This window comes from Brachycentrus maculatus, unplaced genomic scaffold (assembly GCF_059751285.1).
Source record: "Brachycentrus maculatus isolate JH-2025_06_01 unplaced genomic scaffold, ASM5975128v1 h1tg000369l, whole genome shotgun sequence".
NCBI classification, from domain to species: Eukaryota; Metazoa; Arthropoda; class Insecta; order Trichoptera; family Brachycentridae; genus Brachycentrus; species Brachycentrus maculatus.
In genome coordinates, this window is record NW_028281118.1 from 730,372 (window position 1) to 754,253 (window position 23,882).

Sequence of the window (23,882 nt, forward strand, 5' to 3'; positions counted from 1 at the left end):
TCGATTCAATAATAGCAAAACTTACAATGATCGAAAAACAACAAATGATTGATTTTTTTTTAAATTCGATTCAAATCTATTGACTAACTTCGATTAAATAAACTGTTAACAGTCGAATAAAACATGTATTCATCAAAATAAAACTCTTAATTTTTCAATTGATAATCCTTGGTCAATCATCGATTGAATAATAATACAAGTGTCTTAATGCAAAGTACTTTATGTTGTAATATTATGTTGGTCACGGTGACAAGACCCGAGTATTTAGTGGGAATACAGTAGACGTGAAGTGCATACGTAAACCAGTTCAATGGTTTTACTTTTGAGTGAACGTTCATCCGCGGAATGATAAATGAACCAAAAACTTTCCTCATTTTAAACTTGCTCTATTTCGAGCACCGCCAGAGAAAATAATATTACTTGAAAAGGAGGTTATTTTACAAAAACAAAACCATTTGAAACACAAATATTTAAACGGTCTTTTTCCCGGAAAGGCGCGAGACGGCTCACAAAAAGACAATATTATTATTACGAACAAGTGCTTTCAAAAATTAAAGGATCCTTAAATATTTGAAATTTTGTATCGAATTGAAGGTTTGTAATCAAATTGATTTCTTTTTTAAAGCCAACACATTTTTTTTTATTAAAATGTTTGAATTTTACAAATTTACTTAAGAATTAAGCAAATATCAAAATGCCAATCAGTTTTCTTCCTAAGGTAAAGTGTGATTCCCATTTAGTGCTGGCACCGAATGAAATATTTGTAATAACACAAAATGACCCCAACAGCTACAGTTCAGCAGACTGTATATATCCCCAAAATTAATAATATATGTAAAAAATTATATTCAATTTTTTTATTTTATTAATTTAAGTTTTACGACCACTATAACTTACTACTACTTCTTATAATCTTTTGTTACACGTGTTTCGATGTGAAACAAAGTTTAAATTTTAGAGTGATGTTGAGGATTTTAGAGTGATGTTGTTTGGGATGTAGAAGGATGAAGAGGGGGTAGGAGCTGTTTCTTATTTTTATTTTTTAGTGGGAACATAGATAATAGGGGGAGGCTTTAATTATTGTTATATTGTTAATTATGGATTTAAAATTGAAAATAGATAGATATTACTACATTGTGACTGCCGAATCAATTATCGAAAACATTGTATTCTAATAGAAATAATAAAACATTGTCCCGCAAAATATAGTCGAATGGAGATGAAAATTTTGCGCACGGGTAGGTATTCTAACATTTTTTATAGAGGAGAGCACTTAAGGATGTTTCTTAATATTCTTAGGTGAATTTGTAAAAAAAAATGAAATACTATCGCTATGTATTGTATAAATATCTACCTAATACATTATTTTCTGCTCGTGTTTTTATCCACATGACGTGGCGCATAAAATCTAATCTCAACAATTTAAGACCGCCTAATTAAATTCATGTGAATATCAAATTAATTTACCATAGAGGAAAAGTTATAACAAATTTCGCGAATCCAGAAGGAAAAGTTTGTAAAGATTGAGAATTATACATAACATCAAATTTCCTCACATGTACAAGCATCAATGCCTTTCAATAGGACTCATCATTCAACAAAACTTGTATTTAAATGAAAAACGTATATTTTTTTAAGATTCAAGATGAGACTACATTCAAGTTGAGACACACCCCGAAGAAATTTTTTAAGTTATGATAAAATACATCTTTTTTTATCAGCATCAAACATTATTCAGATTTGATTTCTATGCTATATTCTACATTTATAAACTGCATTCAGTCTTAATAATACTATTGAATACGATAGCATTAATTTATTTACATATTAAGCATGAACAATTTTTAATTATTTTTAAAAATTTAAATGAAATTTAGGAATATATCCGCCATGAATGATATTTTTTATATGCATTGACCGCAAGAACTTCTTTGTAATTCACTTTCTGGGGAGTAAAAAAATGCATGTTAACAAGACAGTAACGAAAATAATATTGTAAAATAAAGTGTTCTGGGATTGATTGTAGGTGATTCATATATGTAAATCTACAATAGAAATAAATTTAACCAACCCAAATGTAAGATGCAGAGTCGAGTTTTCGAGAATTCATTGGTTTTACGCATATTAATTTTTATTACTTCCTTTCAATGAGTTGTAATACTTACTTCCAACCAGGCGGGAAAACCTAAAATAGCAGTTTGGCGGTTATTTTAAAAATACAAACAAACTTACACTGAACAAATCGTCGCTATCCCGACTAACTGTTGTATCTGCATTTTCAATCATTTTACGGGAAAGCGTTTTTTTGTGTTTGCCATTATAACCATTGAACTCGGGAGTGGTCTATTTAAATGGAATTGTGTCTTTTTTGAAAAAATATTGAATTTTATATAAGTATAATATTTTAAGTATTTTTTTTCATTAATTGATTTGGCAGTCAATTTGTGGTATTTATCCATTTTTAATTTAAGTTGTACTTGATAAACACCACTTTTCTTAAAATCTATTGTGACACGTGTATCGTGTAACACGCATTCCGCAAAGTACGATGTTTGAAAATGATGCGAAATGCAAACACGTGTCACAGTAAATTTTAAGAAATAGTGGTACTTACCAAGTATTTTTATTAACTGACACTACTGTTACAGCAATTCGATTTGATTATAACAATATGTATTTTTATTAAAGCAATTTGAAATTGAGCATATTGAAAAATGTGTTTTCTTATTTGCATATTTTTCCTTTCGACCAGACTGAGCCACGTGGTTGGATACATAATAAAAATTGCAAAACATTTGGTATTCATTTATTTATAAATTTGGTGTTCGTTTGAAAATGCCATAACAAGGCGAAACCATTATCAAAAAAATGTGTATTTTAACGATAAAGTACAACTTAGTAAACTCAAAAAATCAGTGATTGATTTAACATTTGTTGAATGTTTTTCGCAGACACTTTGTGGTACATTTTATAAACTTTATAAAATTTGACAACTTTCTTTTAACCACTTTTTTATTATTAGTACACTTTAACCTGCCGGTTTCGACAAAAACCTTATCATCGTCAGGGTTTATTGAATTCTAAAACATTAAAATACTCATAATTAATTACATTCCCTTACCAAAAACTTCCACACACTCCGTTAAAAATCCTAAATGTTATTTTTACCGTGCATTGCTTAGCAAATCCAAATAACTACGAAATAACTATTTTGTAAAGATTTTACATTGAATATATTTGGTATTCTTCTAACTGCACGCTTAGAAAATGTAAATAGAAGTTTTACTACGTCGAATTCCTCCAAAACATATAATTGCGTGTAATAATCACAAAAAACATGATTTGATGTGTTTTCCCGATGTTTTCAAATACTGCATAAACAGGCAATTTTACTGCTAGATAAGGCCCAATTTCCTTAAGTGCACCATAATCCCACGAAATAAATGTTCGCCATTAGAGTTTTGCTCGCATAAAAAGTTACGGGCCAGTTAGCAATGGCATGTAGTCCGGTTCTTATGTATTTCAGCTGGGGATTCGCGCTATTTGTCCGCGAGAGTGAAATATCGACAAGCAGTCTGTAACGCGAGCCCAGAGTCCGGCGGGAAGGGGAAATTTATGTAGCATAAATTTTATTCTTGAACCATGTTACCTTTGATCCCAAATAGCACCTTAAAGCAAAATGGTTTATTAATTATTAACTGCTTTCTGAGATCGCCGAAAAGGTACTGGACTAGATCGAGGCACCTATTACATGCACGACTGTAAAAAGATCCTTGAATTTATAAATAATGTAACGGTGAAATAATTGTTGAATAAAAAAGTACACAGGGAATTGAAAAAAGGAATGATTCCAACACTTAATAAAATATACTGTAATGCAATCTACTGTAATAACAAATTTCATCGTTTTATCTTTATTAATGAGATTATTTTACTTTTGAATCATGTACCTCTATTAATACTTTCGATAGATATTAGCTGTTTATATCGTAATATTAACATTACATTAACGATTTTTATTACTCTTAAAAATAAAAATGGTTTATTTTACTTTTTTAAAATTTCTTTATTGTTACACTTTACTTTATTTTTCCACCTATTTTCTGGTTTAAAATTATTGCGATTTACTTTGTAATATAGTGTTCCTTGTATTTTATCGTATGCCTACGCAAAGGCTTTGCCTATGTGAGATATTATAAAGAAATAAATAAATGAATGCATGTATTTTTTAAAGCTTCCACCATATTCCCAGGTACAGTATAGAAACTTCTTGGTTTCTATTCGGACATTACACTTTAAAAAAATCTCATATCGGTAATTAATCAATCATGCAAAGGTTTTCGCAATCAAAGATAAAAAATATTACTTTTGCTTTCAAAGTTCCTATCACTGTCAGCGGGGCTGGTAAGTTAATACTAAATGGTGAGTACAATCCACCATGTTCTTATACCCAGGGTGACAGCGGCAAGAAAGTTAGTAACCCTACCAGGGGACCTTAGCCCGATTAGGAAACCATCCGCATCGACAGACCAACCTCCCGCGATCTATACCCACCCCCAAACCCAAAGTCCTGAGGAGGAATACCAAGCAACCTAAGCTACGAAAGCGACCCTACTAAGCATCACTGTACATATTTATGTAACAATGTGTTGCTACATTATCTACATATAATATTTTTTTTATAAACACGCAAATAAAAAGCTTCTAGGCCTGAATGTTTGTTAACGAAAAAATATGGATGTAAAATGAATCACTGTAATGATACCAATAAATTATTATTTTTCAACATTTTTTATAGATCGTTTAGTCTACGGTTACCTTGTTATATAGTTTTATTGCCGAACTTTCACGTCATATTATGATAATTATTATGACAGTTACTATCACTCGTATATTAAGTATCGAACTGTAACATTACATTTGCGCTAATGATGCCTAATTTTCAAAGTAATAACTGCTCTACATGAATTTTACATACCTCGAGGCTGGGTAGAAATTATCAATCAGAACATTTTTGGCCTCCGCGTTCCTCAACATATATTACAACTTCAATCAGGTATAAAAATTTTGATACAAAAAGTTTTAAACTTATGTTGTAAGATAAATAGGTAGTTATAATAATTGTTATAATCTCAGATTAAATATAGAATTTATATAACGCCTATTTCGTAAAATAGTACTTTAAGGACACCCCTTATGAAAATATTTAATTTGTAAAATTATTTAAGGCAGCTTCTATACTTATTTTATTAATAAAAAAAAAACAATTCAGTTTATTGAAAAATGTTTTATAAAAATTGGCCTCGGGCTAATTTTTTACTAAAACAGCGTTATAGAGCGTTTGGCAAATATTCTGAATTATTAACTTCCTAATACCAGAAAGCCCAAATATTTAAAAATCGATGGTTGGATATGAGACTGAAAATTTTAAGAAGGAAAAATCCAATTATTTTTTTTTTAAACATGAAAAATTTAACTGAAAGTTACAATGTTCACAAAATGTTCAAAGCACCATTTCCGAAATACAAGAATAGACAAACACTAACGCAATAATAAAATAAAGATCAGACGCCATGAAGCTAAATGGCCTTTAACTGTGAGAACAAAGCTCATGGGAGAAATTCAAATTTAGATAAAGATATCGTTAACGGGTGTATAAGGGGATAAATAAATAAACTTTATTTTTACAAGGATGGTTAGATAAGAGAATTTGTGTTTTGTGAAGTGGGTGAGATAGTATCTCCCCGCCCCAGTATACATACTTACAAATGAATGTTTTATTTCAAAAACCCCCAAAACGAAGAAAAAAGACTTAGATACCTTATCGGTGGTTACTTGGTAAACAAACGTAATCCCCAAAAGTTTAGTATAAAGGAGAGACAAAAAGTAAATATTATACTATTATTATTTAAATGTAGTTTTTTTTTCTTTCTCAAAACGGACACCCAAATATATTTTCAAAAAATCAATATTTTTTTTTCTTCACTAATTTGATATTTTGGTTGTTTACATCATACCAACCGATATATAGATAAGCAAACGCATATAGAAAGCAATATGAAACAAAAAGGTGTTTACTAGTGGTAAAAGTGCGGTCAATACATTAAGAACATCATAATAGGCATATCAATATGAACAAATACTGCCATAAAAAATGCAGTATTATAACGTGGAATATGTAACTATTTTTATTGCGTTTCCATTGTAATAAAAAAATAATATTATAATGGGTTAACTAATTTTGCTATTAGTTTTTGCAAGGAATTCGTGCATTCAGATTCCCGAAATATGTTAACCCCATGAAAGATTTTTTTTTGCAATCAAATACGACATGACCGAGTGATAGTTTAAATCATATAGTTTAAATTATAAAATACTTATGAATTGAGTTTTGTATTAGTTTATAAGTTGAGTTTCTAGTAGTAAATATTTTATTTTTATTATTATAAATCTCGATAGAATTTTGAGATTTTATACAATTTTTTTGTTGAAAACTACCCGCGTTTAAAACGTTTTTGGGTGATTTTGAAATTAATAGAATCAAATATACGTTTTGCATGAAGTTAGTTGGTACATGTCGCTTGCCGAAAGCGATGGGGGCGTAAACGCCATTTTGGAATTTTCACACCATATTCTAGACTCTTTTTTCATTTTGTTTGCCCATCCGTTTTGTTTACCATTTTACCTTACAAGGGCATTTTCAAACAAACATAATAATTAAATTTGCGAATAAATGTCCTCAGTAATTTGATTTATTTTGTTTACAAAATGTGCGAATTCAATTACTGCTATTAATAAGTAGGGAAATTGCACATGATATATTTAAATAACACACACTCATACTCACGCTACAATAGTATGTAACATATATTGAACACTCAGAGTTATTTTATTTTATTCATTTCAAGTCATATTTTATGCGGATATACTGTTAGCTAATTGATTTTTAATCATTTACATTGCTTAAAAAAGGAATTTTTATCCATATAAATAAAAATGTAAATGTACGTTTGTTCAAAATATAAATCTCCTAAAGCTATTCATCGATTGCTTAGAAATTTTAACACAAAGTTGCCTCGAATATGCACATGTTTTATATATCTATTTAAACAAAAAAGTGAACGTCATTTGTTCAAAATCTTAAATCTCCAAAAATCACAGTTATAAACACCTATGATAGGCATTTTTTTAACAGTTTTTTTTTACCGAAATGGCAGCGCCTACTGCGTACAGCAACTGGCGCATTACTAAACATTATTCATGGCAGAGAGCGTGCTGCTTGACAATCTCGGCAACTTAGCATTTTGAATGTTTTTGATTATATTATAATTCCATACATTTTTCTTATATTTTCATTTCTTCACAAGCATTGCAAAGCATATCAGAAATGTGTGCTTTCTACTGTTTTTATTTTACATTTAACCAGACCGCAGCAACACGTAGCTGGAACAGCTAGTATTATACAAATGTAAAAAAGTTATCAATGGTTATGATACGAATGATAAAACAATACTAAAGCTCTTATCATTTACTGCTTTGTACTGCGTACGCTGCGGGATTCCTTACATTATTTGTAAGAAGTAATGTAGAGTAGGCGTAAATAAAAAATAAAAATAAATAAACCATACATTACCGGATTCTTTTGTGAAACTACAGAAGACCGTGTTATTTTGGGCTTACTTATTACACCCTCGAGAGTAACGTTTCCGGTGTTATTATTTATGGAGCAAATTATTCAGGTGTGCCCGCTGCGTTGAATATCCAAAAACAAACCTACGTACTTTGATCATTTCTGTCACCAATAAACCTTATTTCGATACTTTACTGTTAAAAACCTCCAGCGACAACATTTTATTGATAAGGCAGTAAATCGAATGTATTCTTACGATAGTAATTTATATGTTTTTATCGTAAAATTTACTAGTCAAAACTACAAATTTAAAACAGTCTTTCGGGTTACATGCATTTATTATTCAACGCTTGTGAACGAGTTAAAAACTACAAATGTAAAACACAGTTTTTCGTGTCATATAAGTTTATGAATATCTGATTTAACCGAGTCAAAAATACAAATTTAAAACACAGTTTTTGGTGTTATATAGATTTGTGATTCTCCGATTTCAACGAGTCAAAAACAACAAATTTAAAGCACAGTTTTTGTGTTAATGATATACATTTATGATCCTTGGATTGCAGATGAGTCAAAAACTACAAAATTAAAATAGTTTTTCGGATTACATACGTGTATTATTCATCGCTTGCACGAGTCAAAGACTACAACTTTAAAACACAGTTTTTCGCGTTATTTCAGTTTTCGTAACTCGCATGATATGGACGTTCAATCGTAGGTTGAATAGGCATGTTACACAGTGTATTACGTTATTACTTAAACCAGCTGATGATTAGTCATGAGCCTTGTAAATGCCAAGACTTTCACATTTAAAAGGGGTCTCTTAGTGCCTCACTAATTAAATATTATATTATATTCACTTTCGAAAAGAAAAATCGTTCTGATATCAAACAGTGACGTGTCGTTTATCGTATCATGTAACACCTCATATGACGGTTCCACACTAAAGGTTCCGCAGTCTAGATGAAAAAGAAAGCAATAAGTTACCATCGACCATAAGACAGAAACCCAGAATAAGAATGTATTGTACATTCATGTTTTCAAAAATAGAGGATAAAAAAAACCCTTAGCTCATAGTTAAATTTTGATAATGACCCAAGCATTCGTTGTATTTTAAGATCCGAGGAGAAAGTAGAAACGAATGAATGAGTAGTTCAAAATACTATTGGACTGCCGCCAAACAAAATTTCCCCCAGATCATAGACCTTCTGATTACCACATGCAAAACAGTTCAATTTCGATCGATGTTCTCATGAGATTGATTTGCAAAGTATAAATAATAAATTACTTTTTAAATAAGTATACTTCATAAATAAAGCGCAGAATCATTAATACTATTTCGAAAAGTAGGCAGATATGATGTAACATTGCCGATAGTATCGTGTAATTAAGGATTTATAGGCTAAAGATAATAGACAGTTACTTTCAGTAATTATATACACACATCAATATTAACAAATAATGATAACAGCCAAAATATATCACTCAAAAGCGGTTTATTGCGTACGCCCTCGTTTTAATGATCGGTTATTTTTATATCACATATAATTATGTGCCAATACATACGTAATCGTTCCAAAATGAGTTATTTTTCTACCCAACCTAACAGTTTTCTTCCAATACATGAAATGTTAGTACTCGCACATTTTTGTATTGTGGGTACATCAAATTAGACGAACAAGGTCCCCCTATCACTCGTTTGAGTTTTTTTTAGCATGGCCGCACATTGACGGCTGTCAGACTCTTAATTTCTTCTCGCAAACGATCCTGAATATTCAGTTGGGCTAGCCATTAGCCGCGTGAAGACGCCGATTGTCGGCCGTTGCGGTTACTTCTCTCAAACGTTCCTGAATATTCATCAGGTAACGTACCTGAAAGCGTATGCACAAATTATACCCCGCTGCAGCTGTCGGCTAAACTATTTAAATAACTCTGTTTATAGTAGACCTTTAGAATTTTATTTTCACAGAAGTAGCCTCATATTCTTTATTATCCTCGTAAAAAAATATGTATTAAAAGTAATTTATGTACACAAGCGCAAAGTGTACTGCGGCCGACTGTTACGGTGGGGAAAATAGAGTTAGTGAATACTTCGCCTGGAAAAGAATAAGCCTTTTTTCAGATACGACTGTTTTCAGTCCTTTATTCTTGATAATTCTAGCGAATTCTGTCAGAAGAACAAGAGACAAAATTATGATTTAAAATTCGTGAAAAGTACGGCGCCGGCGCCAGTTAAAATCGTATGCTTTCCGAACCTTTCTTAATTCAGAGACTGAAATTTTGTCAGTGTGCGCCCAGGCTAAATGATTGATGATGAGAACTTTATGATTGGTCGACATAAACCAGGCGGTACAAAAATCTGACGTCATCATTTAAATAAGCATAGAGCGCAGTGTGCACGAGTCTATAAAAAAATATGGTCGAAAGAGTGCAGTCTGTAAATAGGGAAACGAGTTAGAATCATAGTTGATATGAATTAGTAAATTTGGATTTTGTTAATAAAAATCATACACTTGTAATAAACCACTCAATGAGTTTTATTTTATTAAACACGACTAGTTTCGAAAACTAACAGATGATTTCATCTACAGGTGAAAATTAAAACTAACAAGCAAAAAATATTCAGGTGTATATATAGAGGTTGATAGGGTAATAAATAGAGGGAAGGGGGGGGGGCTTAAGGAACGGGACTTTTTGTAAAAGCAAACATAGATAATAATGGTGACGTATTTTTAAACAGCATACTACACATAAAATAACGTTTTATAAAACTTAAAATTTTTATGTATTTCTAAATTGTTCATGACTTGACCTTTATACGTAACAGAGTGTAATAATTTAAGTGTATGTGAGTCTTAGTAAGAAATATGTTTTAATTATGATAAGAATATATAACATAAAATATACGGTTGTTTTTAGTTGAATTTGTTGTAAAAGAATTATACTTATTAGAAATAAAATGAAATTTATTAGTACACATTATAAGGTGCTATTTATGTACCAAAAGACTCGAGTAATATAATAATAATAATAATAATAAATCCCTTACCGGACCCCAATGGTGCATAGGGCACTGCTTCATATAAACGCAGTGTTATCTCGATCGTTTACACATGAAGGAAAGGTGATCAGCCCTCCACTTCAGGTACCAGTCCAGTGTAATATTGAATAAATATTAGAGTGAAAAAATCACTTATATTTATTAAACCCTCCTTGGGAATCGAACCCGGGACCTCCAGAACGGTAGGCGAGCATGCTGACCATTACATTACGGAGGCGGACAAATATAATATAATATAATAATATAATAATATAATATAATAATAATAAAGTACATTATTATTAAGATACTATTTATTACGATAAATCCGTTCGTTTATCTACTTATACTAACCTACGAGTTCAAGCTGCTCCGTATTTCCATGCTAAGTGAAGTAACATCTTGAAGCTAACAGAAAACTAGGCGACGGTGATAAGAAACGTGCTTAGTGCTCACATTAAAGATAAAGCAGCATATTTTTACTTTCTTACTGAGTGGAACTACAGCGGAAACGTTTTAACTTAATTAATACATGTAAACAAGTTTCTTCACGTGTTTAATTAGAATGCTTCGTGTGTGTTCGCTGCTGTAACTAAATGTTTATATTTTACTTCAAATCTTTCCGATGACACGTGGAACTTTTAGTACAGTGCGATGGGAGCAGTTCTCAACACCTTAAGACATAAAACATTTTACTCGTAAAGTTTCAAAATTATGTTTATTACGGTTATATATATATATATATATATATATATATATATATATATATATATATATATATATATATATATATATATATATATGTTTTAAATATACATAACAAAGAGTTCAATGTACTTTGAAAACGTAAAGAAAGTTTCGAATCTTGTATTAATTCGTTTCATAGATTTACGATAAAATCCGTAAACTACACACCCACGAACTCGTAGTTTATTATAACTACTATACTTTAAATCCTAAAACACCTACTCACATATAATTAAATACGGATGGATAGCGAATACTTTTCTAAACCTATCAACAATACGGAAAAATATTTACTAATGAACATCCAAGTTCAATTATTTTTGTTAAATAAATTGGTTTACATACTTCATTTGCAAGACATCTTTCTCACACAAATGAACGAAGGTAAATATAATAGTTGGAAAAGGGTCCTTCACATATATTTTTTTTAAAAAATCAAGCAACGGCATAAAATACAAAAATGATAATATAATAAATATTAATTGAATTTCTTGTGCTATGTTGATCATTTTTTAATGCATATAAACTGCGGATATTTTGAATTATGTACCATTGGACATTTTTGCGCGATACGAAATCTGTGACTTAGCAGCAGTTCTGTTTTATTCACAATCATACGTAACAGTACACATATGCACCGTTTTTTTTGGGAAGAACTCATCGTATCTTTTGATAGTAGTTTCAACTCGTAACGTAAGTAACGATTATGACGTAATTTCCTTAATTATTAACGAAAAGGCGTTTTGTAATGCCTAATTTAGACACAAAAAATAACAGAAAATTATAAATTTAAACAAAATTTAAATTATTGGCATTTAAAGTATGATTGTTGAAATCGTAAAAAATATAGCTTGAATATTTAAAACGTTATTCTCGATCTATTAAAATACCCTACTACTCAAGAAGGAAGCAAGAGCATGGAGAATTATTATTCACAATTAAAAGATACAGACATCTCTATTAATAGTTTCAAAGTTTCGGAGGGGTATCGAATAATACGGTCCATCCCAGAGTCAAAATACCACAATATTATAATGTTCTGTAACCAGAGGCGTCGGTTTGTAGTACTTGTATTTGTATACTAAGAGGTTTAATTAGGAGTACACTGGCGAGACGGTGTACAGGTTCCCAGGAGAGATATATCCTAATACTATCTTAAATAACGGTTCTCCGAGGACTGATCTGATTATCAGAAAACATAACCGTGATGAATACGGGGACTGTTTAAATTAGTGATGGGCCGAGAACTCGGTTAATACTCGGTACTCGGCGTTTTTTTACTACTCGTACTCGGCCGAATAACTCGGTTCAAATACCGACTATACCCGGTTTAACTAAAGTAATATAATATTTTGGGAAATATAATGAAAACAGGAGAATTAAAAGTTTCATCCATTAAAATTTTATTCAAACAATTAATTTTTAAAATTTAGTAAACTAAAGCTGTGATGTAAGAATCAAGACTCTCCGCACGTTCTGGTAACAGCCTGTTCCTTTTTTATTCATAGACGTTACTAGCTATACACAATCCTTGCAGGTGCACATAAAAACACGTGATAAATGTGCTATCTCTGTATATTTTGTTTTATGTCTTGCCGAAACTTGAAAGGACTCTTATCTTTTGACAACAATCCTTCGTTTACATATCGATCAATTCTAATCTGGGGTTTCATTCTGAATCTGGGGTCTAATAAATTAGCCAAAATCATTTGATTGATTGAACCGAGTTGTTGGGCCATGTACTCGGTTTGGCAAACATCGAACCGAGTAAAACTCGTACTCGGTAAGTCGGTAAAACTTGTACTCGGCGCATCTCTAGTTTAAATGCTGCCATATGCCTGCGGGGTTAATGGAGGCGAGTGGAGATAACGACACCGGAGCAAAACAAACCAAGAACGAGACTGCGTCCATGTTTATTTAGATGTTCCACTAATACCATCGGCTGCGTAGGATTTCTCTGATCTGTGACCAATACCATTCGGTGCGCCAGTTACGGCTGATTTTCATATACACAGTAAGTGTTACCACGCACTAGACAGTCTGCGTCTATCTACCAACCTAACGAACACCATGGGAGTAAAATTTACGAGGGAATCGAGAATAGAAATACGAGTATGTACAGTTGTCGTAAAAACTAATCTTTTCAGGTAGTCAATAAGATCAATGATTCGACAATCACTTTGGGGTAATATCTATCCAATTTTAAATAGTAAATAACAACTTTATACTTTCTTCCACATAAATTTTAGACGATGATGTCGGTTACGACGAAACCCGGTTGCCGGTCAAATAAAATTTATATGGATAAAATTACATAGCTGTTATTTTATTATATAAATATATACCCAACAGCGATCTCTATTTGCAAACAATGATCGCCTATATTTTATTATTTTATTATTTTAAATATTTACGTTTTTTTGTTTTTTTTTTAAAGTAATGTATGGGAATAGTTCTCTGGCAGTGGCGTGTAGTGTCCTTTGCATGCTGTTTTAGTGATTGTTCTGACGAAGATACGAGTACGTATCGAAACCGGTAGACAGAAATCTCAGTGAGTGGTTATATACATACTAACATTACTAACATTTTTTGTAAAAAAAAAAAGAGCAAGAGTTTGCCTCTTCTACATTCATGTATCTCATACATACCCGCCGACTTCTGACCTGACTACTTTTAAGTATTTAAAATACTTAATCATGCCAAGTTTTTTTTCCAAAATAAAATAAAAACTATATGAGATTGTATACTTACTAAAATTAGTTGTGTTGCGCTAAATGAGAGTTGTAACTTCAGAGTTCAACTTCTAACATCACATATCCAGAACACGTTCAGCTTTAAAAGCTTCAGATTTCAGGTGATGAACTTAAGAGTAGTTTAAAACCCATATATAAATTTACACAAAATAGATCACAAACAAAATACCTGAACCAAGATACATTTCAAGAGTCGTTTTACTAAAAATATTTTTGTTTCACTTAAGGGAGTTTTTTCTTACTTTCAAATTTCATCCAGACGTATAATTAGTTAGTCTGGCGCTAGTCAACTTGACAAACGGTGTCGAATATGCGAACTAACGAGCTAAACTTTTATTACCTAATAAATCGTGAAAACGTCCAAATATAACACTCTCCTTATCATTCATCGTTCACTTTAAGTATTACCACATTAATAATGAATGATAAGGAGAGTAATATATTACCATACTACAAAGTTAACAATGATTTTAACATACAAAATATAGTCGATATATACCTAATTTATAAAAAAAACTTTTTCAAAATATCGATAGAAAATTTAAAACTGGTAGCATATGATCGCGAAAAAAATTTAAATTATCATTTTAATACTAACTAACTTACCATCACGCCGCTTCCATCGTAGGCAGAGAGAATAGAATGCCATCACGCCGCTTCATCGTAGGCAGAGAGAATAGAATGCCACACCACTATATCTTTGCAAACATTATTCGCCTCTTCCATATTCATGCATCTCCTCATACACGATTATCTCCCGCCGATTATTCTGACTCCTGACCCGTATATGATAAGTATTTGACACACCTCATCATGCCAAGTTTTTCTCGGTCTTCCCCTGCTTTTTTCCAACTAAATTCGCCTGATAAATTTGTTTCACTCATACGTTCCACATGTCCAAACCATTTCAACACACCTTTCTTAATTTTATCGATAGTGATTATTTTAATTCTGACCTTAATTTTGATATACTTTTAATTCCACAGTTTAAGGCCAAAATAAATAAATAAGTAACACGTATAAAATACAAATATTTGGATAAATGCTATACATTTATTTAACAGATACGACTAACTTTGTTGTCGAAATTAAGTTAAATCTCGTAATTCCTAACGATACGCCCGGGAATGTGCAGCGCAAATTGATGAATACTTGAAACTGGATAGATTAAACAATATTTCTCAACAACGCAAACAGAAAATTCCCTCGCGATAAGTTCCGTCGATTTGCAAGGGAGAGAAGCTTCTGGAAGAAATGATAAAACGATCGTATTCCAAGGTTCTGTAGGAAATTCGGCTTAAGAGCGAGAAACGCAATATTAGAAAATGACAACGCAATATCGGATTAGCTATCATAAATAAGTTTTAGTTATTTTAAAAAAAATTAACACTTATATAATACTACTTAATGAGTTTTATTTAATGAATGAAAATCCAAATTGAAACTTGTATGTAACATGTATGTTGTATTCTGTGCAGAATTTACATACTTATTTTACTATTATCAGATTATCGTGCACAATGAATCCCTAGAACAGGTGCAAGAATTTTTATATCTAGGAAGCATGTTCACAAGGGATGGAAAAGTGGATAAGGATATTGAGAGAAGAGTGAATGCAGGGAATAGAATAAATGGTGCTTTTAACAGAGTGATTGGGAATAAGAATATGTCCATGGAAGCCAAGCTAGCGGTTCACAACGGCGTGCTAGTACCGACACTAATGTATGGAAGCGAAACATGGAACTGGCAAAGGAAGGATGAAAGCAGAGTGAATGCTGTTGAAATGCGCTCCCTCAGACGAATGTGTGGAAAATCATTGTATGACAGAATTAAAAACGATGATATAAGAAAGGAATGTAAGGCTGAACGAGGAATAATTGAAAAGATTAGAAAGAGCTCTTTGCGGTGGTATGGACATGTGGAGCGAATGGATAGCGAGAGAATGACTAAGAAAATATATGTGGCGAATGTGAGAGGGAAAACAGAACGTGGACGACCGAAAAAGACGACAGATCAATCAGAACCTAAAATCTGGCGGTGTCAAAAGTCTGCGTAATCGGAGGGCATGTATGACTAGATGTATGGATGTGAAGGAGGCTAGGAGTGTATGTCAGGACAGAAGAGTGTGGCGTTCCATCCTCTCTGCCTACCCCTGCGGAAAACGGCGTGATGGTAGTAGTAGTAGTAGATCTTAGAGAATACCAGGGCATCAGTAACAGAGGTAGGTACGGTAAAGTTAATTTAGTGCACGTCTTCTAAAATCAGTTAGCTCACGAACATTTATGTTTTTTTTTTTAAAATAACACTTGTATTATACCACTTATTGAGTTTATTTTTTTTTACACACGACTAGTTTCAAAAACTACATATGTGTTCATCTACAGGTGATTACTAAAACTAACGAGCTATTTTTTTAGGGTATAAAGAGGTTGGTAGCGTAATGAATAGAGGGGGGTTAAGGAACGGGACTTTTTAAAAAGAAAACATAGATAAAGAAAACATAGATTTTTTTTGTAAAATAAAACATAGATAATAATGGTGACGTATTTTTAAACATAATAATGGTGACGTCATTCCACAAGTTAATGCTGAATCAATAAATAATAAGTGTTCGCTGAGGTTAAGTTAAGTAAAGCAGAATATCGATTAAAACGCAATATTGTACTATTAAAAACAAAAGGTATACAAATTCGTTCCAGGAGCTGTGTTGTATAATATTTACATTGTGATGAAGTTCAATAAATCACGACATTATTAGCGCAGTCATTTGTTCGAAGTTACGCAGCGGCCCGCCATACAATTTCCAGCATTAAAAGTGTTACGGTATAAACGTTTATTATAATAACTACAAAATATGGCAAATGCCGTCATTAATTTCGTTAAAAAAAACCAGCGGGGGGGTCCATGGCAAAATGTCGTTTTTCAAAAAGGATTTCGGCACAGTTCACACGACCGTAACTAACACGGCATCCTACACGAATCTCTGATAGCGGAATAACGATCCTATTTGCCTTCTAAAAAAACATTAACTGCCCTCAGTATATGGATTCCACCCTACAGACTCGTAAGGGCAGCGGCTATTAAAGTTCACAATACCCAGCCCCAGTGCGGACTACATACTTACGCTACGTATTCATGCTCACATCGACACGCCCTATGAATAAAGCGTACCTACAAAATTACTACTTGACTGGAAAACGAGAATAAAATTGTTTAATAGATATCAAGAGCTAGATATTTGAAAGGCATAATGGCTACTATTCGGTAAATCTACAAAGTACAGTGAAACCTCTCATAACGAGCACCTCTCAAGTGATTCGCATAACGAGCATAAAAAATGTGATAAAGTTACTCCCTTAACAAGCAACTTTTCGCATGGCGAGTTACAGAGAGACTTTCTCTGTTATTCGTTATTTCTAACGAAATAAGAAACTTTTCATTCTATCATACTTTTTTTCTTCTAAAAAAGGCATATTAGTATAAAGCTTTGTTACGTATTTGTAATTTTTCTGAAGACTTCTGTTAATAGTAAGTTTTCTACATTTGTTTCTACCATTCAGTTCTCATTTGCGCGATTGCTTGTTCCGACAAAATTCTTGGAGAAGAAAGGAGTAGAAATAGGGCATAAAAGTTGATTTTCTAAAGCTACTAGGAGATAATGACCTAGACCCGGTGGTCGTTGCTTCCTTATCCGCGTTATATGCGCCGTTCTCCATTTCACATACAGCGGTAACAATACACGTGCAATGAAAGTTTGTTATCAACTTGTAGCCGATCATAAGGTAGGTAGACTGACAGTAGAATGATCATTTATAGCCTGTACTTGTTTGAGCGAGTTAGACGACCCAATATGGAGGCAGTTACTTAATCATCATCATCATTACGTACGATTTCGAAGATCACAAACCAAGTATGGAGTATGTTGTGTTAGTGATATCATTTGAAATCAACAAGTCCAACATTAAATGCCAGATGTACAGAAGAGCGGTTTGAAATATCTAGTATTTTTTTATAAAAGAAAAAAAAGTAAAAAAACACTTTATATGTGATGTTTGCGACAACGAATAATATTTTCATCTTTCATAGAAGATCATAAACCAATTATGGAGTATGTTGTGCTTGTGATATTATTTGAAATCAACAAGTCCAACATAAAACACCAAACATACAGGATAGCGGTTTGAAATATGTATTCATTTTATATGCGCTAGAATAAAGTAGCAAAAAATAAGTGATGTTTGCGACAGTGGCTAATATTTTCATAATCCTCAATGGATCACAAACCAAATAACCAGTATATTGTGTTATTGATATTATTTGAAATCAACAAGTCCAATATAAATTAGATATGGGGTTTTTTACAGTATAAACGCGATTTTGTTTTTTTGGAATCAAATTTGGATATAGAATTTGGTTGATAAAAGAGTTCGGGCAGTATTAGTCGCATCGAAATTTCCGAACTCGTCTTTAAAACAGTCGATAGCAAAGGTAGCAGCAGGTATCGATTACTCATTTTCGCGTTTTCTGCAAATTCAACAGTATTCGTTGGGCGTATCAAAATTGATATTTCGACGGATAAGAATTATTTTATAATTCAATTGGGCTACGTTTTTAATGATTCTTCATAAAGATGGAGCAAAATTAATTACAACTTTCTGTATTCAAGATATTTATTTCGCCTTTTATCGTTCGCCTGACTTACTTGTTACAAACTTCCTACGATACTACACTGTAATCATTTTATATAATAAACCAGTATATTCGTAAAAAGAAAATATCCCTAATAAGAGAAAATATGACGCAAAAAAAACAATAATTTTCAAGCTCTCTATAATATTAGATTATGTATATAGATATTACAAAAACGATGGCCACTTTTTAAAAGAAGGTTTACGCGCATGGATTCTTGATTTATAACCCTGTTTTTGTGACCATCTTTAGCAAAACAACATTTTTATACAATGGAACCTTATCTGTAATGGATCGATACTATTTATTACGGTAAGAATAATAGGCAAACCAGTATTCTGACTTATACAATGCCTTCATGTTGTAGTACGAGTATAATACCGGTATCGAAAACGTTTAAACATCTTGTCCATGCTGGTATAAACCTTGGAAAAAAAACTTTACGTAACGATGATTTATTGTTAATTACAATTAAACAAACTTAATAATTGGAGTTAGTTTATGGCGAAAATAAAATCGTGTTGTAAACAAATGTTAACTTTTAAAATCATTATATTTCTTTCAATACTCTTACAAAACTTTATGATAATGTCGACCGGTTTTGAGGGAAAACGTCTCTTCATCAAAACTTATTTCAGCTAAAACTACATCTTCATCTTCTAACCGTTATCTGCACCCAATAGTGCACACGGCACGTGCAAAGGCAGTGTTATCTTGATCGTTAAACACATGAAAGAAAGGTGATCAGCCCTGTGCTATAGGTACCAGTCCGAGATAATATTAAGTATTTGAGTGAAAAATCAATAATATATATTTTGACCCCGTGGGAATAGAACCCAGTACCTACAGAATATATTGAGAGAAAAAATTATATATTTTTAACTCCTCACCTTTCAATGACTCTTTTCTCTTCAAAACCATGTATTTATTTCGAAGAACAGCATATTTTTGTAATACAAAAACGATACTTGAAGTAAAAAATTCAATTACGTCAAATGTTACCTGTGTTTAAAGAAAATTAAGTTCCGGGCTACTGATTATTGAGCCTTGAGACTGTAAAGGTTTTAAAACTAAAAACGTTACTAAACTTCGTTCGTATATTTACAGTGCGGAAAAAAATCCGGACCAGTGTTATCAAATACATATGTAAATATCATATGAGACGAGGCAATTGAATGATTGCCAAAATACCAAACGTTTCATTTCCCTCTAGAAAGAAAGTTTTCAGGGTTATCTCCTAGACCTTGAAAACTTTCTGTGGCGAATCTTGAAATATGTACTTATTTATTTTTATCTTCGCTGAAGGCGTAAAAAAATATTGTCTGGACAGAGTGAAAATAAAATTCATGTTTTGAATAAACCTAAGGTCTTAAAAAGCAAATAGCTACTATGTACCTTCTTCCTTCTAACCCTTATCCGCACCCAATGGTGCATAGGGCACTGCATCGTATAGAAGCAGTGTTATCTGGATCATTAAATACAGGAAGGAAAGGCGATCAGCCTTCCGCTTCAGGTACCAGTTCAGGGTATTATTAAATAAATATTATGCTGAAAAATCACTAATATTTATTTTGACCCTGTTGGGAATCGAATCCGGGACCTCCAGCATGGTAGCCTAGTGCACTAACCACTACACTATGGAGGTGAACTATGTACATATATTAGTTACGTACATTATATAGAGGTTACCCTCACTAGGAAATATGTCATAGGAAGGAGATGGTCAGTGAATTTTGACGTAAACATTGACAATATGTCGTTTGACACATCGTATAAAATTTTAAATAATAGAGTCCCGGGAGCATAGACCAGAAACAATTTTTTATTTAAAATCCCTAAAATGCACACCAAATCCTACCAAAATTCATTTTTAAATCGAGCCTGCGATATGTGCAATGCTATGCTTAATGAAATAGATATCAATAATATTTATTTTAATACGTTTAAAAGAAATATTGTTGATGTCTATGTATGTGACTATTTGATTAAGAAAATTTCTATTATTTGATAAAAACATTTAATGTAAGTTTATTATATAGTCATACTTTTATGTATATGACAGTTTATTTTTTATTTTTAGATTACTTAAGTGAAAACCTATAAATGGATTTTTCAATTTTATTATTTTATGTTATTTTTGTAAGTAGTCTGTTGGTTTTCCAATAAATAAAAAAATTAAAAAAAGACACTGAAGCGCTATCATGTCATGATGATGTCAATATCAATTAGGGTATTTACTTAATTTTTCAATGGCAAATCAATTTATATTCACAACATTCTGAGTGTGTCCGAATACTTGTTTACAAATCTCCACGTAGAAGTTATTTTTACAATTACATTGAATGATTCGGCAGTCACTTTATGGTAAAATCTATACATTTTTTATTTAAGTTTTACTTAGTAAATGCCACTATTTCCCTTTTATACATAAAAAAGATGAAGATTTTAATTAATGTGGAGACACTCAAATGAATAAAAATAACTTGTCAAATTATAAGCTACATAAAAAAATTCAGGTGCTTCCCAGTACGTAATAATAATCCAGGGTTTGGATCTTGCATAAAAATTAAAGGGTCTCTGCTAAATTAAAGCTATTCTCAATCCAACATAGATGGCTGTTGTGAACTCAGAATGAACGGTGTCATAAGATTAATCACTATATATCGGAGCTCCGATTTTTTTTGTAGTGTGGTTGTGAATCATGGATAGAATAGTGAATATTGCACGAGTGTAAAGTGATTACTTAACCAGCCTATGATAGGTCATAAGCCCTGTTAATACGCAGACATCCATATTTTTCTTCATCTATGTTAAGAAATTTTAAAAAATCATGACTCATTTGATTGAGATTTTTAAGTAAATAAAAGAGATACAATGGATTTAACTAAACACAATTTAAATGGCGGAAAACAGACAATTCGTGACGTAATTAGGTGTCATGCCATAACGTGTTAAAAAATGTATTACTTCCCGAATTTCCCATCTCAAACCTTACGGCAAGCAACCCGGGAAAGAGATGAAACGCATTTAATATCATTGTAAATATTAATATGAAATGATGCATAAGAGATAGCCAAAGAATAAATACTCTTTTGCGATAAAGTTTGTTTTACAAATACAAAGAGAATCTTTAAAAATCATTTATATGTTGAGTATTTGAGTAGTCCACTTGCAAACCACGTTAGTTTTTTTTTAAGTTTTATTAACCAATGGCGGCAATCGGTAGAAGATTAAATATTCTACCGATTTGAGCTTTTTTGAGATACTATAATTTTGAAAGTGAACTGTCGATCGGCATAGCGAGTTTTGCAAGAGTATTATTTTTTTATTACATCTTATCCCTAACTTAACGAATTTTTGCAGATTATGTCAAACATAGACTTTGATAATTTAAATTTTCTACCGATTGCCGCCATTGGCTAAAAAACTTAATTTTTTAACATAACGTGGTTTGCAAGTGGACTACTAATTTAATAACCGATATTTCTTTTTAGTGTTTTTTTTTCAATATAAATTGTATACATTTATCTAAAAGAACAATTAAAAAACATTAAAAATATTTTTTGCGAAGACCCACCAAGCCACCTTGTGTGTCTTGTCGGTATTCTTTTTACATACGTTTGTTCTCGTTTTTATCTATTTTAACCTAATTAATATACACACAAATAAGACAGATTTAAAAAAAATATATAAACTGTTTTACAATTTTCATAAAATTTACTCTTAATCTTTACCCATTCCTTTATTTTGCCTTTGTTACATATTTTATTTTTACTTCTAACCTCTGTCAGCAAAAAAGTAAAAATGTTCGAAACGATATATTGAAGTGTTCGACCGCCATATTTATTTTAATTCTTGGGACTATCAAACCTTCGTTGTGGGTAAATCGTGTATCATGGTTGTACATAAAATGTAAATGGCACATTATTTTCGTGAAGATACCCGTTTATGAACTTATTTAAACTATTTTTCTGTATTATATGATAGATGTGCGAATAGTGAAATAAGGAAAGAATGCAAAGCTGAGATAAGCATTATCGATAAAATTAAGAAAGGTGTGTTGAGATGGTTTGGACATGTAGAACGAATGAGTGAGGAAAGAACGGTAAAACAAATTTATGAGGCGAATGTTAGCGGGAAAAGAAGCAGAGGAAGACCGAGAAGAACATGGCACGATCAGGTATGCCAAATACTTGAAAGTGGTCAGGTTAGGAGTCGTAACAATCGGCGGGTATGTATGAGGAGATGCATGAACGTGGAAGAGGCGAAGAATGTTTGCAAGGACAGAGTGGTGTGGCGCTCTATTCTCTCTGCCTACCCCTGCGGGGAAGCGGCGTGATGGTTAGTTAGTTAGTTTTTTTTTCTGTATTAATAAAATGTACGTAGGTATTATTCGTTTTTATAATATATTCACATACAATTTCATGCGTTTTTTATCGTTACTTATGTAAGTAGATAGTATTTTCTACTAGCTGCTGATGATTCGTTCATCTCATTTGCTTAGGTCAAAGTTCGATGTAATAATAATGTATCTTGATTATCAAACGAGAAAACATATAGCGCGTAAGAAAAAAGTAAAGTATTCAATATTTTTCAAATATTCTAATATTACGTTTGTATATACTCGTATAATTATCATTTCAAACATCTTACGTCTTGCGCGATCGCGTGTTTGAAATTTATAATAAAAAATCAGCTTTTATTGGTCAAGTACCGAAAACGGTTATTAAATAAATAGCAATAATTTATATTTTAAGCAATCTGTGCTGGCAAACAATATTCGCCTCTTCCACATTCATGCATCTCCTCATACATAGCCACCGATTATTCCGACTGACCTGACCACTTTCAAGTATTTGAAATACTCGATAATGCCAAGTTTACTTTTGAACTTTATAAATATTACTTACGCGGTTTATAAACAATAATTATGAATTAAAATTGCCTTAAAAATAGTACATACATTGCAAATACGTTAGGAAAAATCTTTTATCATTTTTTTTTGTAAATGGTACCCATACAT

General features: G+C 31.8%; 1 protein-coding gene across 6 annotated transcripts in view; it reads right to left on the minus strand.

Moving 5' to 3' along the window:
- Nucleotides 1-23,882, minus strand: part of LOC148303421 (fat-like cadherin-related tumor suppressor homolog) — a 448,267-nt gene that overhangs the window by 423,216 nt on the left and 1,169 nt on the right. The window lies entirely within an intron of this gene.